This window comes from Podarcis melisellensis, assembly GCF_964234715.1.
Source record: "Podarcis melisellensis genome assembly, chromosome: 7".
Lineage (NCBI taxonomy): Eukaryota > Metazoa > Chordata > Lepidosauria > Squamata > Lacertidae > Podarcis > Podarcis melisellensis.
The window spans coordinates 71,669,009-71,684,158 of NC_138539.1; the positions used below are offsets into that span (position 1 = coordinate 71,669,009).

At 40.8% G+C, this 15,150-nt stretch overlaps 1 long non-coding RNA gene across 1 annotated transcript; it reads left to right on the forward strand.

Annotated features, from left to right (window-relative positions):
• The first annotated feature begins 524 nt into the window (after positions 1 to 524).
• Positions 525 to 14,527, forward strand: LOC309373854. Its single transcript, XR_014170240.1, has 6 exons — positions 525 to 562; positions 10,271 to 10,337; positions 11,546 to 11,626; positions 12,030 to 12,106; positions 13,166 to 13,237; positions 14,124 to 14,527. It is a non-coding gene; the product is annotated as an uncharacterized lncRNA (long non-coding RNA).
• Positions 14,528 to 15,150: the final 623 nt, after the last annotated feature.

Genomic DNA, 15,150 nt, shown 5'->3' on the forward strand with positions numbered 1-15,150 from the left:
TTGCCCCAAAGAGGGTGAAAAATACCCAAACGGTCACATTTCAAATTACTATTTTCAGGCAGCAGCAAGGAATGCAGACGGTATAAAATGGCCCTGTAATACGAGGCTGCCATCCCAGTACAAAAGTGGATGAGTTGCACTATGATGAACCTAAATCTAAAACACAGCTCTCTGCAAAAGGACGGTGAAGTTAAATCAGTCCGTTGGACAAATATCAAAATCCACAGTCAAACAATACTTTCATTAGGAACAAGCAACATGTCACAGAAAGCAATACTGTGAATCAGCCCAAACAAACACGCATAAGGCTAACTCTTTGATTAACAAGGCATTCAGAAAGCATAAAGTTTCCAAGCCGCTATAAAACTATTTATCATCACCTGCTATGAAAATCCATTTTCATAGGGCTCGGTCATAATGTTAGCTCTCTCACGTTGCAAAGGCTTGGAGCTCATCCTGCTTGTGACATAATAATGTCATGTTTGCGTTGTTGTGAGGGCATCTCCATGCCAACCAACTACAGCAGCCAATAAACCTCTCTAATGCTCAGCCCAACAGTCCAGTAAGTTCATTTTAAAAATCTCCCTCATATCCAGAGCCTGAAGGAGAGTTCTGTATACCTGGAATCCCAATTCCCCTTTCAAAACAACCAGTTGATCCTGTGAAAGTTTTTGTTTCACTTGCTGTTTGTATTGATGCTGAATAGTTAGTGCATGTCAACATTTTAATTGAGCTCTCCACCAGTACCCCAAGACTGCGTTTATTATATTTCTTAAATCATATACACTATGATATATGATATGGATATAAGGGCACACAGGTGGCACTGTGGTCTAAACCACTGAGCGTCTTGGGCTTGCCGACTGGAAGGTCGGTGGTTCGAATCCCTGTGACAGAGTGAGCTCCCGTTGCTCTGTCCCAGCTTCTGCCAACCTAGCAGTTCGAAAGCATGCCAGTGCAATAAATAGGTACCGCTGTGGCAGGAAGGTAAATGGCATTTCTGTGCACTCTGGTTTCCATCACAGTGTCCCATTGCACCAGAGGTTGTTTAGTCATACTGGCCACATGACCCAGAAAGTTGTCTGTGAATAAACACCAGCTCCCTCAGAATGAAAGCAAGATGAGTGCCGCAACCCCATAGTCGCCTTTGACTGGACTTAAACGTCCAGGGGTCGTTTACCTTTTTATATGTGAAATCAGGACTGTTTTCCCTACACACATCTCTTTACACTTGCATCAAACAATGTTTGCTATTTATCGCTCACCCCACAAGTCTGGAGAGATCATTTTGGAGCTTCGCACAAGCCCTTTTTTGTTTCAAGCTCCCTGAACCTGAATAACTTGGTGTCATCCACATACTTGGGCAGCTTTTTCTCCGGCCCCTATTCCCACAGTTCAAGTTTTAGGAACAAGTTTAAAAGTGTCATTTCACACAATGGGCAATAGATACAGGACATGATATAGATTTGAAGTTCACAGCATGTTATTCCTTGAAAGAGAACTACCTGAAAATGATTTACAGAGGGTATTTAACTCCGAATGGACTTGCTAAGATGTAGAAGACTCAATCAGTTAAGTACTGGAGATGCAATGAGGCTGAGGGTATGTTCTTTCACATGTGGTGGATTTGTAAAAGGGTAAAAGAGTATTGGGAAATAATTTATAATAAATTGGAAAAAAAATGTTTAAAGGTACTTTTAAAAAAAAGAGAGTCCTTTTTGTTGGAGATAATTCAGACTGAAATTCCCAGGTGTCAAAAAAGGTTAATTATGTATATGTTTAAAGAAGATTGGAAAATGTTTAATGAATATATGGGAGAAAATTGTGTGCATTTGATAACATTGGCAGCATTAAGATAAATCCAATACTGTAAATAAGTTATGATGGATGTAAAAATGGAATACTGAATGGTTTAGTTTATATAAAATATTCAGGGATTTATGATATGCAAAATGAACCATGGAAGGACAAGAAGGGAAGTCATTGATATTTTAAGGTTGTTCAAATGAATATTCTAAAATGTAAAATACGGTAGTAAAAATTAATAAAATTTAGACAGTGTCTAATTTTACAAAGATTTCGGCCACCAGTATATTTTCCACAGGACCCCCAATGTGTTGAGTTACATTTCCCTGATTATTATTATTATTATTTATTATTATTATTTATATAAAAAAGAATATATCTGATTGTTGCAAAGTTTTTTATTTAATATCAGCATTTACTATTCCTTCTCCCTTCTTGGAATCTGTTACGAAGACCAGTAGGTGGTGCTGTAGGAGTGACCTTGAGTCAGATATTTTCAAAGATCAGTGGATTCACATTGTTTATTTTACTGTTCAGCAAAGCTGTACTTTTAATGCTTGCTTTTGGTATGTGTGTGTGTGTGTGTGCGCGCGCGCAGGGGGTGTTTGTCAGGTTGTAATTTGATTTATTCTTTTAACAGTTGCGTTGTTTATGTGGACCTGCTTTTGCTTGATTTTAAAGCTTTAGCATTAGGCGGCCAATATAAATGATAATTATAATTACTATTTCCTCCGTCTTCAACATGCTCCCACCACTAGTGTTTGAAGCCTAGTACACATGTTAGCTGCAGTCAATCTGTATCCTGTATCTTCTTGAAAAACACACCCGTGCTCTACTTGCGTGAGAACTGTAGATCCAGGCTGATTCCACCCATATTTCAAAATATTGGTGATAATTTTTTAGAGGCACCGATATGTTTGAATTCTGAACAAGTGCCCTTAACTATGTTGATTTTTTCTTTATTTTTTGCAATTTAGGTGTGAACCTGCACCCCTAAAAAAAACCCCCAAAACCCCACAAGCTTTAAAATATTATTAATATTAAAATATTCTACTTGTGATATTCTGGGTCAACAGCCTGTTTTGATTCACCATCTTGCAGCTCCTGTTCTACTGGAAATTCCTTATTAAGAGAAATAATAGTTTGATGATGCATTTAGGTCCTTGCCTCCATAGCCCAAGGTACAGAAATGCTAAGCTCAGTGATAGAGCAACTGCTTTTTATGCAAAAGGTCCAGATCTAGCCCCCAGGCATCTCTAAGCAGGGCTGGGAGAGATCCCTGCCCGAACCCCTGTTTGGATAATACTGAGCTGAATGGATCAATGGTCGGGCTTCCTATGTTCTAAATGTGCAGGCTGAGTTATCACTGTCCTCTCAACAACTGTGTGAATTATATTAGCGTCAGGCTTCAGAGAATCCAGCCCCCTAACCCTACCCCCCCCCCAAGCAGGTTGCCAAGAATGGATAAGACAAGGAAATTCTTACCAATGCATTTTATTCAATATTCACACGGAGAGACTTAGAAATGCAGCCTCCTGGAATAATGGTGTTGCTCTGAGTGAAATCCCACGCTCTTTGTCTCTTCTATTATACATCATCTGTGCTGGTCCCGAGGGCTAACCGTGCGGCTAGGTCCGAGTCCAGTCCGAGGTCAAGGGTTTGGTATGGAGGCTGTCCATCAAAGCTGAAGCAGGGTCCAAGGCAGGGAGTCAGGTGAGGTCAGGAACTCTGGCAGAAGAGCAGGACAAGGTGCGGGCAGGAACAGGCTACCAACAATGTTGCTCCTGCTACCTGGGACTGGGCTGGATGGCTTTTAACTGTGCCGAGGCATAGGGCGGCCCCAGTCCACAGGTGACTCGCCTCTCCTGGCCTGGAGGTGAGCACTCCTCCTGCAAGAACTTAGTTCCCTCTGCCTCTCTGCCATGAGCCTCTGCAGCTCAGGAGAGGCTGGAGGATTACCAGACCCAGAGGCAACTTCTTCTTCTCCTGACGGGGCTGAGAGTGGAGCAACTGCAGGCAATGGGTCCTCGATCCCCTCAGGGGCCAGAGCAGACTCAGCTGGTGCCTGCACCTGAGGATCCAGCACAGGTGAGGACCCTTCAGGCTCAAGCCCCAGCCCCGGCTCAGCTGGTTCTGGAGGCAGGGTCCTCACCTGTGCAGGCTGGGATTCCTCAGGTTCAGCCTCCGAGTCCAAATCCCAGGCCATCACATCATCCCTATGGTGGCTGATCTGTGCCTTCCGCCTCTGAGCTTTCTGCTCTCCTACTTTCAATACCCGCAAGGTTCGGGTGGGGGGGTCTTAAATGCTTTCTAATTATTATTTTTTATTATTCAACTTATACATCACCCTATACCTGGAGGTCTCAGGGAGGTTCACAACAAGACCACAACGTATAAAATAAAAACAAAAGCAGTAACCCAATAACCCCCTCCCCCAAAGCCAAATTCAAAAAGGGTGTTGGATGTCAATCAGATCAACCAAAAACCTGGTTTAAAAGGAATGTTTTTGCCTGGCGCCTAAAGGTGTATAATGAAGGCGCCAGGCGAACTTCCCTGGGTGTTGTCTGGACCTCTTGAGGAGGAGGCACACAAAGAAGGGCCTCAGAAGATGATCTTGGGGTCTCAGTAGGTTCATATGGAAAGAGGCGGCCCTTGAGGTATTCTGGTCCTGAACCATTTAAGGCTTTATAGGTCAAAACCAGCACTTTGAATTGGGCCCAAAAACTAACTGGTAGCCAGTGCAGTTGGACCAGGATCAGTGTAATATGCTCAAACCATCTTGCTCTGGTGAGCAACCTGGCTGCTGAATTCTGCACCAAATGAAGTTTCCAAGCCGTCTTCAGAGGCAGCCCTACGTATAACGCATTGCAGTAATCTAACCCTGAAGTTACCAGAGCATTGATAACAGTATTTAGGCTATCCCAGTCCAGATAGGGGCGTAGCTGGGTCACCAGCCGAAGCTGATGCAAGGCACTCCAGGACACTGAGTCTGCCAGCTGTCTCTCCCCGGGTGCTTCTTCTTCTTCCTGCTCCACTCCCATTATTTCCCAGCTTTCCCCCTCATCTGCCTCTGAGCTGTGACCTCCCGCAAAGCCACTCCTGACATCAGGAGGGGGGGTTGCGGGCTCACGCCCACCATCATCCAGGTGGGGCTGGCTGCAGCCCCGAGCGATCAGGGGAATCCTCGGGCCGCATCGTACCCTGGGCCAGCCAATACCCTGGGCTGGCTGCAGGGGCGGGGCTAGGGTCATTTAAGGACAGTGTGGCCCGAAAATGCCCCTTTTCTTCTTCGATTCAGCTGCAGTTTCCCACCCACCCGCCCTCTAGGTTTTCCCTCTGACTTTGCTATGGAGCTCGGTTGGTCGCCGCAAGGGGCCTGGTAGGAGTTTTTCCACTTGGCTAATTGGCATTGTTTTTAAAGCCATTTGGTTTTTTTGCCTACCTCGTAGCAAAATGTCACAACATCTTTGGTTTGGGCGGTTAGGCATTGGTAAGGGTATTATTATGCTGATGAGTTGGGGGGGGAGGAGTGCCACCACCTCCCCCAAATATTGAGGGGTGGTCCGATAAAGGATTCTGGGGGGCGTTGCCTCGTCCGAAACCTATGGAGGCTAGGGCCTAAAGCGTGCTCCCGAGTGGTGACCCCTCGGGGATCGCCTAGGGATGTGCATCTCAGGGGCTCCCCCTGTTGCTGTTAACCCCTTCCGGTTTTATGCCAGATAGGACCAATGACTAAAGCCAATACCGCTCTTACCTGTAATCAATAAAGTTGTCACCATTTTTCACCCATTAACCTTAAATTCTGGTGTCCTGTGTCTTCATGTCTATCCAACTGGGGGGGGGGATATACTGTCTTCCTGTTCTCTGGAAGGGTCAGGCTGGGGAGGCGATCTCTACCATTCCTCCTCTGCCCAGTCCCTGACTATTAGGCTGAACATAAAGTAATGTTCATGACTGATTTGAACTTGCCCCTGCATATGAAAAACAGATGCTGGGAAACTCAAACCTGCCTGAACATACATAGGAACATATTGGGCTACAGCAAGCTGGAATTCCACTTTGTTTTTCCACTGGGTGGGGAAGGAAAACCAGCAGAGAAATAAATGCAGCTCCTCCTCCAAAACAGCAGATTGGAGGGATTCCAATTATGGCTACAGGGCTATGACTCCGAGACCATTTTGTCCTTGCAATTTGCTATCCAGTTAGTGATATGTACATACGTGTCTTGTCCTTCATCCATTCATTATGTGCAATCGTTTCTTTGAACATTCTTTTTTTCAGCAAAAGTGAATGTTTTCGCTAACGTACAGGGGAAAAGGAAGAGAGCAAAATGCCACGGACTGCAGCATCCCTTTAAACAACCACCTCTTAATTACTGTTCTTGATTAGTATGCAGGGCACACATTAAATAAGCTTTCATTTAATCCTTTTCATGCTATTGTTGGCTTTGACCCGCAGAGTCGTATTGATAATTCAGTTAATCTCCTTATTTGGAGAGATTATCTAATTAATTGACAGCTTGCTGCTGGAAACAAATAGCAAAATGCTTTGTGACCACAAAGTCAGCTAACCCCACCCCTCACAAAACTCATATCTACATTTTGACCAGGGTGAAGAAAATGCAAATGTGTTGATTCTGCCTGTAGTTGGTCTTAATCAAATCTGAATAATTTTGCTAAAGTCAGATCAAGCACACAAACCTTCTCAAGTGTGATTGGGGGGATGTGGAAGATTTGCAAATGTTTTTGAATTGGGGCAGGCAGGCAGTTAGCTGTTGTGTTGGAGAATATGTTTGCTGCCCAAAGACATAGGAGAATTGGAGAATATGTTTGCTGCCCAAAGAGCATGAGCAGATAGAATCAGAAGGTCTTTTACCACTTTTGTAACCAAGGTCAGTGTGGTATTTTCCTCAAAAGGAATGAATTTGAGCCATTTACTTACACTGGGAAAATTACCAAAGGAGGGATGAACTCTATCCCATGTCTCCCATGTCTTGGTGATCTCTTAGGTTTTTTCTATGCTCAATTGTGCATATATATTTAGTTCTCCACATTAATTTACAAAGAAGAAGACAAAGGGGATCCTGAAAATTCAGCAGCATTTTAGTTAGAATTTCGCCTAATATGCAGTTTTGTATGCAACTTTGTCCAATACCTTGGTTTTTGAACTGCTAGGATCTCAAACGTTTTGGCTCCCAAAGGCCACAAACCTGGAAGTGTTCTGGTTTGCGAGCTATTTTTAGAAGCCAAATGTCCGATGCGGCTTCTGCACTTCCAATTGAGTGCAGGAAGCTCCTGCAGCCAATTGGAAGCCATGCCTTGGTTTTCAGAAGTCTAATGAACTTCCGAAATGGATTACATTTGAGAATCTAGGTATGACTATATAGCACATTTTTGCAAAGCATGTTTTGCTGACATAATGCATCTGGGTACATTATTTTTGCTGATATATGTATTTTTTATGCACACTGGACAAATGTATTGCAAAATTCAGAGAAATGTGAATGTCAAAGAATGACTGTTTCCATTTGCATATTCTTTCAGAAATAGTGAATTAGGTAGGATTGCCTTGAAATGCAAACTGTCTCAAATGTCTCCCCCATTCCTGGTTGAAATGCATAGATCAGTTGTGTAAAACTCCTTTTAAGTTATTGGCAAATATGCCCTTCCCATTTTTGATATAAATAAAATTTCCTCCCGTGTTATGTCTCTGGTTTGTTTACATTGATAACTCCATATGTGAAAAGTTAGGGTTTATCACATTCAGTAAGTATAAGCTGCACTTGAAATTTAACATTTAAACTTCTCTTCATAAACCTCAAAACCTTGCCACTACTGGTTGAAATCACAGCCTATATTGCCAGTCACATTTTTATGTTCATGGACCAATGAAAAGATATACTCATCATTTACAGTACACAGTCATTTCAGTGCTTTACTTATTACATCATGGACTCCCATTTCACATTGCTGTTTTTGGTTTATGTATTTGCCACTCTGCCACAAGGTGATAGCCAGAATGAATGGTAGGCTATCTGTAGAGACATGGATTCTGTATTTTTTATTTCAGATCACAATTCTTTGAAGCACAAAGCAGCAATTTTTTAAATATATATATACAGTAGCAGAATGGAGAGCTTTTTCTCCGCTTTCTGGCGATGTATAATCAAATGCTGTGAACAGATCAATGCTACCTGCGTAGTACATCACTAAGCAGAAAATGGAAAATCCAGGGTGGAACTTGATGCTACAAAAAGCAAGGAGATACCACTAAAAATGGCATCATTCCTCTCTTCCTTCTCCTGTTCTGTAATGTTTGTGGTTCAAGGACCCGACCCCCGCAATGTGGAAAGAATACACAAGGACACGTGATATAAGGTTAATGGGCAAGGAAAGGCCACAACTTTATTGATTACAGCAGTGAAAAGGCTTAGGCATTGGATTTCTCAAACAAGTGGGTTTATTCACCAGAAGGTGGAGCCTGTTGATGCTAATCCAACTATAGGCTCACCCCTGATGTCACCGAGGGTCGTGCCATGGCCTCCCGCCAAGCAGGCATCGGACAGAATACATGACCGCCAGATTCCTTTAACGGAATACCCCAAAATTGAAGGCATAGGTGATGGCCACACCTAGCTCTTCGACACAGCATAACACATTATTCCAATGCCTAACCTACCCACCAATACCACAAAAGTTGTGATGATTGCTACGAGAGGGCGAAAAAAACAAAAAGCCTAATGCCAAATGGAAAAACTCCTACCAGGCCCCTTAGACAACCAAGGCAATCAACCTAAGGTCCATAGCAAGGCCAATGACCTAAGCCCTAACTCAAAGGGAGTGGAGGGTGGGTGACTCGGAGTGAGACGACGAAGAATGAGGCCGGGGAAAGGCTGGCGCCACAGCAAAAGGCTGCTAAACACGCCCCCCCTCAGGCACCTGGTTGGATGCCTGCCGAGGGTCGTGGGCGCCAGCCAGGTAATGTAAGCAGGGGGCTAACGCCCCCTGCTAGGGGCGGAGCTCAGGCTCCTGCCCACAACCACTCCCCTCTCTTGCAGGGAGAGTCCATAGCAAAACTTGCCTTCTGGCAATGTATTTTTCCACTTCCTGCCAGTGGTAGACAATAGGATGGATGAATCTGTCCATTTTGGCTTCTCTCCTTTCCTCTTTTTCCCCATTCTTAAGTTCTGTTTACCTGATTTCCACATCAGTTTCTAAAAAAAAAAGTCAAGGGAAATATTCAAGCACACCCTCAAGTGCGTTTCTCACAATGTACCTCGTTTTGTATGTAATTTTGCTTACACATTTTTGCAAGCAATTCTCCCTAATATAATACATCTCTGAATTTTAATTTCCACTTGTATGTGCATGGCTGTACATATTTTCCTTCTTTGTGCTGCTTTGTATGCTTTTTCAGTTGGAGGACTGCATTGGGAAATGTGAATTTGGAAGGACAGCTGTGTTTTGACTCATGTATTGATTAAAATGCAAACCAAATTCCCACCCCCAATCTCCAGCAGAAACTGATGTAAAGCAGGGGGATACTGGGGGAAACAGTGAGATGTCAGGAGGACATGGGCCAATGTGATATCATAGTATAGATCAACAGCTGGATGATATTTTGGATAGTGGATCCTTGTTTTCTACAGGTTGCATTTGCAGGGTTAAATCTTGGGTTAATAAGCCTATTTGCAAATAATCATTGTTACTGCAAAGACATAACAGCTACGACTTAGAATTTGCCCAAATTTCCTTGCCTCTTGCATGAAGATGTACATATAATTTTGAGGTTTCAAATATTGTGTATCTAATTTCTTTGCTAATAGATAATGTTGGAAAGTGTCCGTGTATTTCATTTTCACAAGTGAACACTGTTGCGCTTTTTAATATATAAAATATACTGGCATAATAACATGTTCATTATTTCCTAGCTAATTATGTCTGCAGCCAGCCACATCTTTTGACAAAGCTGTTAAATCTCAATAAGTATGTTTTAATAATCATTTGATGTTTAATTAATAAACAGTACCCACCGCATTAAATCCAAATTAAATGCTCTTGTGAGACACTCAGATGGAAGTTGTTGTAATGAAATAATAAAGGCGTATTTAAGAAGGAAATTGTGCAGAATCTCAGTTAACCTAAATGAACTTCTGTGAACGCACATGCAAATGACACTCATTAGAACGTGGGCACAAACAGTTTCTATAGTTTACATTATATGTTGGAACTTCAGAAATACAGCAGTGGGATTTTCTCCTCAAGCCAATCTGTCTTGCTCCCTCTTGGCCAATTTCACCTGCATGCAAATTCCACCCCATTCTGAGTTTTTATTAACATCAAACAGATCTTACTAGCTCTCTCTCCCCTTTAGCCTATGTTGCCCTTTTAAGATTTTACTGGTTTGTACTAGTTTCAGAATTATTATTTTCTTTTTTCTTTCTTTTTTTAATAACCTTTGTAAGCCACCTGGAAGGCTCCTGAGGGGAGAGTCTGGATAGAATTGTGAACCACACAGCTCTGCAGAGGAAGGTTGGTATACAAATTTAATACATAATAGTAATAATAAATAGATTACAGAAAACTGCAAAACAGGCAAACAAACTGCAGTCCATCATAAACATGCATACGAATTAAGCTGCACCCCTAATAATATCTGGAAGTAAATGCCATATAAATGGAATTTACTCTTTCTGAATAACTCTGTGCTCTTTCTGTTTCGATTGCAATATGTGTTGTGGGTTCTGAGGCACTCTTTTAAAATGAAGCTCTGTGTTTCTCCATTCACTATAATGGGGAATATAATAATAATAATAATAATAATAATAATAATAATAATAATAATAATACCCACCTGGCTGGGTTTCTGAATAGTAAAACATGATAAAATATCAAACATTAAAAAGATCCATAAACAGGGCTGCCTTCAGATGTCTTCTAAAAGTCAGATAGTTGTTCTGATGGGAGGGCATTCCACAGGGAGGGTGCCACTACTGAGAAGGCCTTCTGCCTGGTTCCCTGTTTAAAAATACTATAATTCTTTTCCCCTGTAGGCCAAAATAAATGAATTTTACAGACCTGGGAGTCCCCCTAGAGTGGATTAAGTCTGACAAATTGCAGAAAGATTGGTCAAGGGGCATCTTGTGGAAGAAGGGGGGGGGACCCTTCATTTTCTTTCATAATCTCTTATAGGAGTTGGGAGTGGGGGGGTTGCCTCTTGCTCTTCCTTATCTCAAGTGATGTGCATTCTTGCTTGTACATTTTTGATAACTTTATATAACATACTAGCCTTTCCTTTCCGGTGCTCATGACCAAAATATTTGGAGCCCAGATCCTGTGTCCTCCAACATTTTTTTAAAAAAATTATGTCAGAGCAATGTAAAATCTTGAAAAATACTTAAATGAAGCATTTGACTTTAAAAAAGGTCATCCTTGGGTAACATAGCTTCTAAAGATATAGGCAAAACAGAGCAAGTTAATACTTTGTGTGAGTCATCATTCGACTTGATATGTGTAGGGGATGTTATTGACATCACACTTTGACTCAGGAAGAAGTAAAAGACCTTTGAATCACCCCAATCTGCCTTATTATTCAGCCCACACAAAGAGGCAACACACATTTTGTAAAGAAATATCTTTTTGCCCAGTTTTTCCTGACCCATAAGATCAAACCCTGTTTTGTATGTTTCAATTGCCAGATTTTATGTTTTTATTCTTTTCTAACCACTTTTATACTACAGTTTTATTAGTTCTTCTGATTCAATTGAAGCAATCCTCATATTGCAACGCTCAGAGAACTGGTGTGATTCCATAATAAAAGGGTAAGATTCAGGCAAATTAAGTCATTTAGGCTGCAATCCTCTGCACAATTCCTTGGGAGTAAGGCCCATTGAAGCCTATGGGGATTACATTTGCTTAGATTTATAGAGAATTATACTGTTGAGGTCCCACTGATTTCAAACACAGACTTCATATTATTGTTACATCTCTTCCATTTGGGGGAAAAGAAGATGAAGAAGAGATCTTAAAGTGATTTAGGATTGTGACCAAAACTTTTACCATCTTAAGTCTTGGTTCGTTGTCAAATGTATCTGCAGCTAAATACCTGTAAATCAGCAAAATGAAAATTGTACTTCTAGTTACCACTTCAATATGCCATGCATTAGTGGGAATTTGCTTGCATTTCTGATATGAAACTCTTTATTTATTTTATTCTTTTTACAGATGGAGGTTAACAATCCTAAATACAGTGGTGCCTTGGTTCTCCAATGCCTTGGTTCGCAAACATTGAAAACCTGGAAGTAAGTGTTCCGATTTTCGAATGATTTTCAGAAGCTGTATGTCTGATGTGGTTGTCAGCTATTGTTTCTGGGGCACCTGCACCAATCAGAAGTAGTTTCTTGGTTTTCAAACATTTCAGATGTCAAACAGACTTTCGGAACGGATTAGTTTGGTGCTTTTGTTTTTGCTATTTATTTTGTGGTTTTGTTTCTGAGGCTTTTTCGGTTAATGTGTTTTTGTGACTGTGTGGAACCCAGTTCAGCTACTGATGAATTGATTGTTTGACTGCGGAAATGGATAAAAGCCCCCCATCCAAACAATGACTATCATCAGTTCAGGTAAGAATAAATAAATAAATTTTATTTTTTATCATCTAAAATACTGTCTTATTTATGTTATAGTACAGTACATTGATTATTGCTTTCATTTTATAGATCAATGGTCTCGTTAGATAGTAAAATTCATGTTAAATTGCTGTTTTAGGATGTGTGTTTTTAAAAAGTCAGGAACAGATTAATCCATTTTGCATTACTTTCTATGGGAAACTGTGCCTTGGTTTTGGAACACTTTGGTTTTGGAACTGACTTCCGGAACGGATTAAGTTTGAAAACCATGGTACCACTGTACCCTGCAACACCCCCCCCCCAATTTCTTGAACTTAATTAAAATCAACTGCCCGTGTAAAGCCTATTACTCGTTTCGAAATATCATTGGGATTTAATGTTGGGGTAAGCAGTCAAGATAGGATGGGATATGAAATTACAGCAATGCTCAATGGTATATAATTAAGAATGGTTCCATTGTCTACAGAATAGCACTAAGCAATTAAATATACCGGATGTGCTCTTTCCCTGGGTCAATTAATATGCATTCAGATGCAGTGTAAAATATATAGATTGAGAAGTGGCTTCCCTAAAGAGTTTCAGCTTTTATAAAAATTCAACAAACAGATGGCCACAGATGGAACTAAGCTGTGATACATTGTCATTACTGGACTGAGTCACAGGTTCATAGCAATCAAAAAGAAATTCCCTAGGGGGTGGAATGTAAGACCTTATAACTTTTACTCTCCTTAAAAGAAATGCAATCTGTGGACACTGAACATCTGTGCCTTTTATGTCCTTGGACTGCGTCAGCTCGAGCCTCGAAGGGTAAGGATTGCTTTCTGCTGCGATTTGAAAAAGTTACTTGATATATTTGAAAATAAGCAAGGAAAAGGATTAAGGCTACAGTTGTCCAGCCCATGGGTAATCCCAAGCTCTTCTCTTGTGGTTCGCAAAAGCACAAAAGAAACTCTGTTCCTTTTCTTTTATCACATCTACACACACACACTGCTGCTGATTACTGTGACCAAATAATGGGCTGCCAAATTTCCACCTAAAGGAAGGTGAGTTTGGTAAAGACTCTTTATGTATCTGACAACAGCAGCATGGATGCTACTAGCCTAGATATGAAGAAAGAGTCGCTGCCAGACGGGAATGGAAAACTAAGCTCTTAGTCTATCCTGAAATAGTAAAAATGACTGGGAAACTCAGAGACAAAGAAGACAATAAATTCAAGAAAGAATGGGGAACGTTTAATTAATTTATTTAGGAGACCACTGTAAGCAGATGAGAACATTAGCAGGGTTTTAGTCTCACTTGTCATGTACCAAATATTATGGACAGATACAAAACATAGACGATGAAATAATATGCAGTTGGAAATGTTGGCAATAGGACTGTTGGTGGGTATGGGGAAAAGTCTTGAAATTCAGAGAAATATCATTTTATGGTTATGTATTTAGTACTATAACTAATTGTAATTTACATATGTAAAATCAAATAAAATTAGTAAATTAGCTAAAATTGTATAAGATTAGCTAAAATGTATAAGACCAGTTCAAGTATATGTTGGAAATAGAAAGAAAAAGAGGGCACCTTTTCTCATATGTGGTGGACTTGTAAGGCAATAAAACATATTGGGAGATGATATGTAATGAGCTTTAAAAAATGTTCAAAATAACATTTGTAAAGAAACCAGAAGCCTTTTAATTAGGAATTATAGGTGCTGAGATACGAAGGGAGGACAAAAGACAATTTATGTACACAACAATGGTGGCCAGGTTGCTCTTAGCCCAAGATGGAAGGATGACACAATACCTACAAGAGAAGAGTAGATAGTAAAATTGATGGACTATGCTGAGATGACCAAAATGACTGGAAAAATCAGGAATCAGGATGACAAAAACTTCAACAAAGACTGGGAAAAAATTGTAATATATTTGACAGAACATTGTAAACTGTTAAAAACATTAGCAGGATTGAAATAACGCTCACAATGTGAAAGGAACCAAAGGAGAAAATAGAGATTTATGGATATATGGAAGATAATATGATATGTGGTGAAAATGATTATTAGTGGATCCCACGAAAGGGAGGATGGAAGCTGGAGAATATGGAGAATAATTCTATACTTGTCGATTTTGTTTTTGTTTTTTGTAAATGGAAAACTAAATTGTAAAATCAATAAAAATTATTAAAAAAAAAAAAGATTTCAAAAGAAAGAAGAAAAAAGAAAGTTTGGGGTATTGGTGAAGGAGCTGAGAAATTCCAAGGGAAATGAAATGAGTTCTGCTTATAAACCTAACTCTGTATTTATTCACAAGGAGGTATCCACAAATACTGGAAGTTGCCTAAAGCACAGTGAATTTTTCTCATTTCACTTGAAGTCAAACATTTGAAGACACCGGAGACCCCTAAGTAATTTGCTGGTATCAAATCTCTTATACATTCCTTAGACATCTGGCCTGAAAATGAAGTTTCAATTTCAAGCTTTGTATTCTGACTTAGGAGAAATGTCAGTGTCTGACAGATCAAGGATTTTCAGCACATGTTGGGGGCAACCCTATGGGAAAAATAGGCTGGAATGAGCAACCTCCAATGCAGTGGTTCTCTAGTTCAGGTGGCCAGTCCTTGGGCTCAGTTGGTGCTAAGTCCCCAATCTTACCTTGGGGGAAAATCCACCAATGTCAGGGACCGTGCTGAGGAGGGCTGCACTGAGGAAGAATGGTGGGAGTCACCCC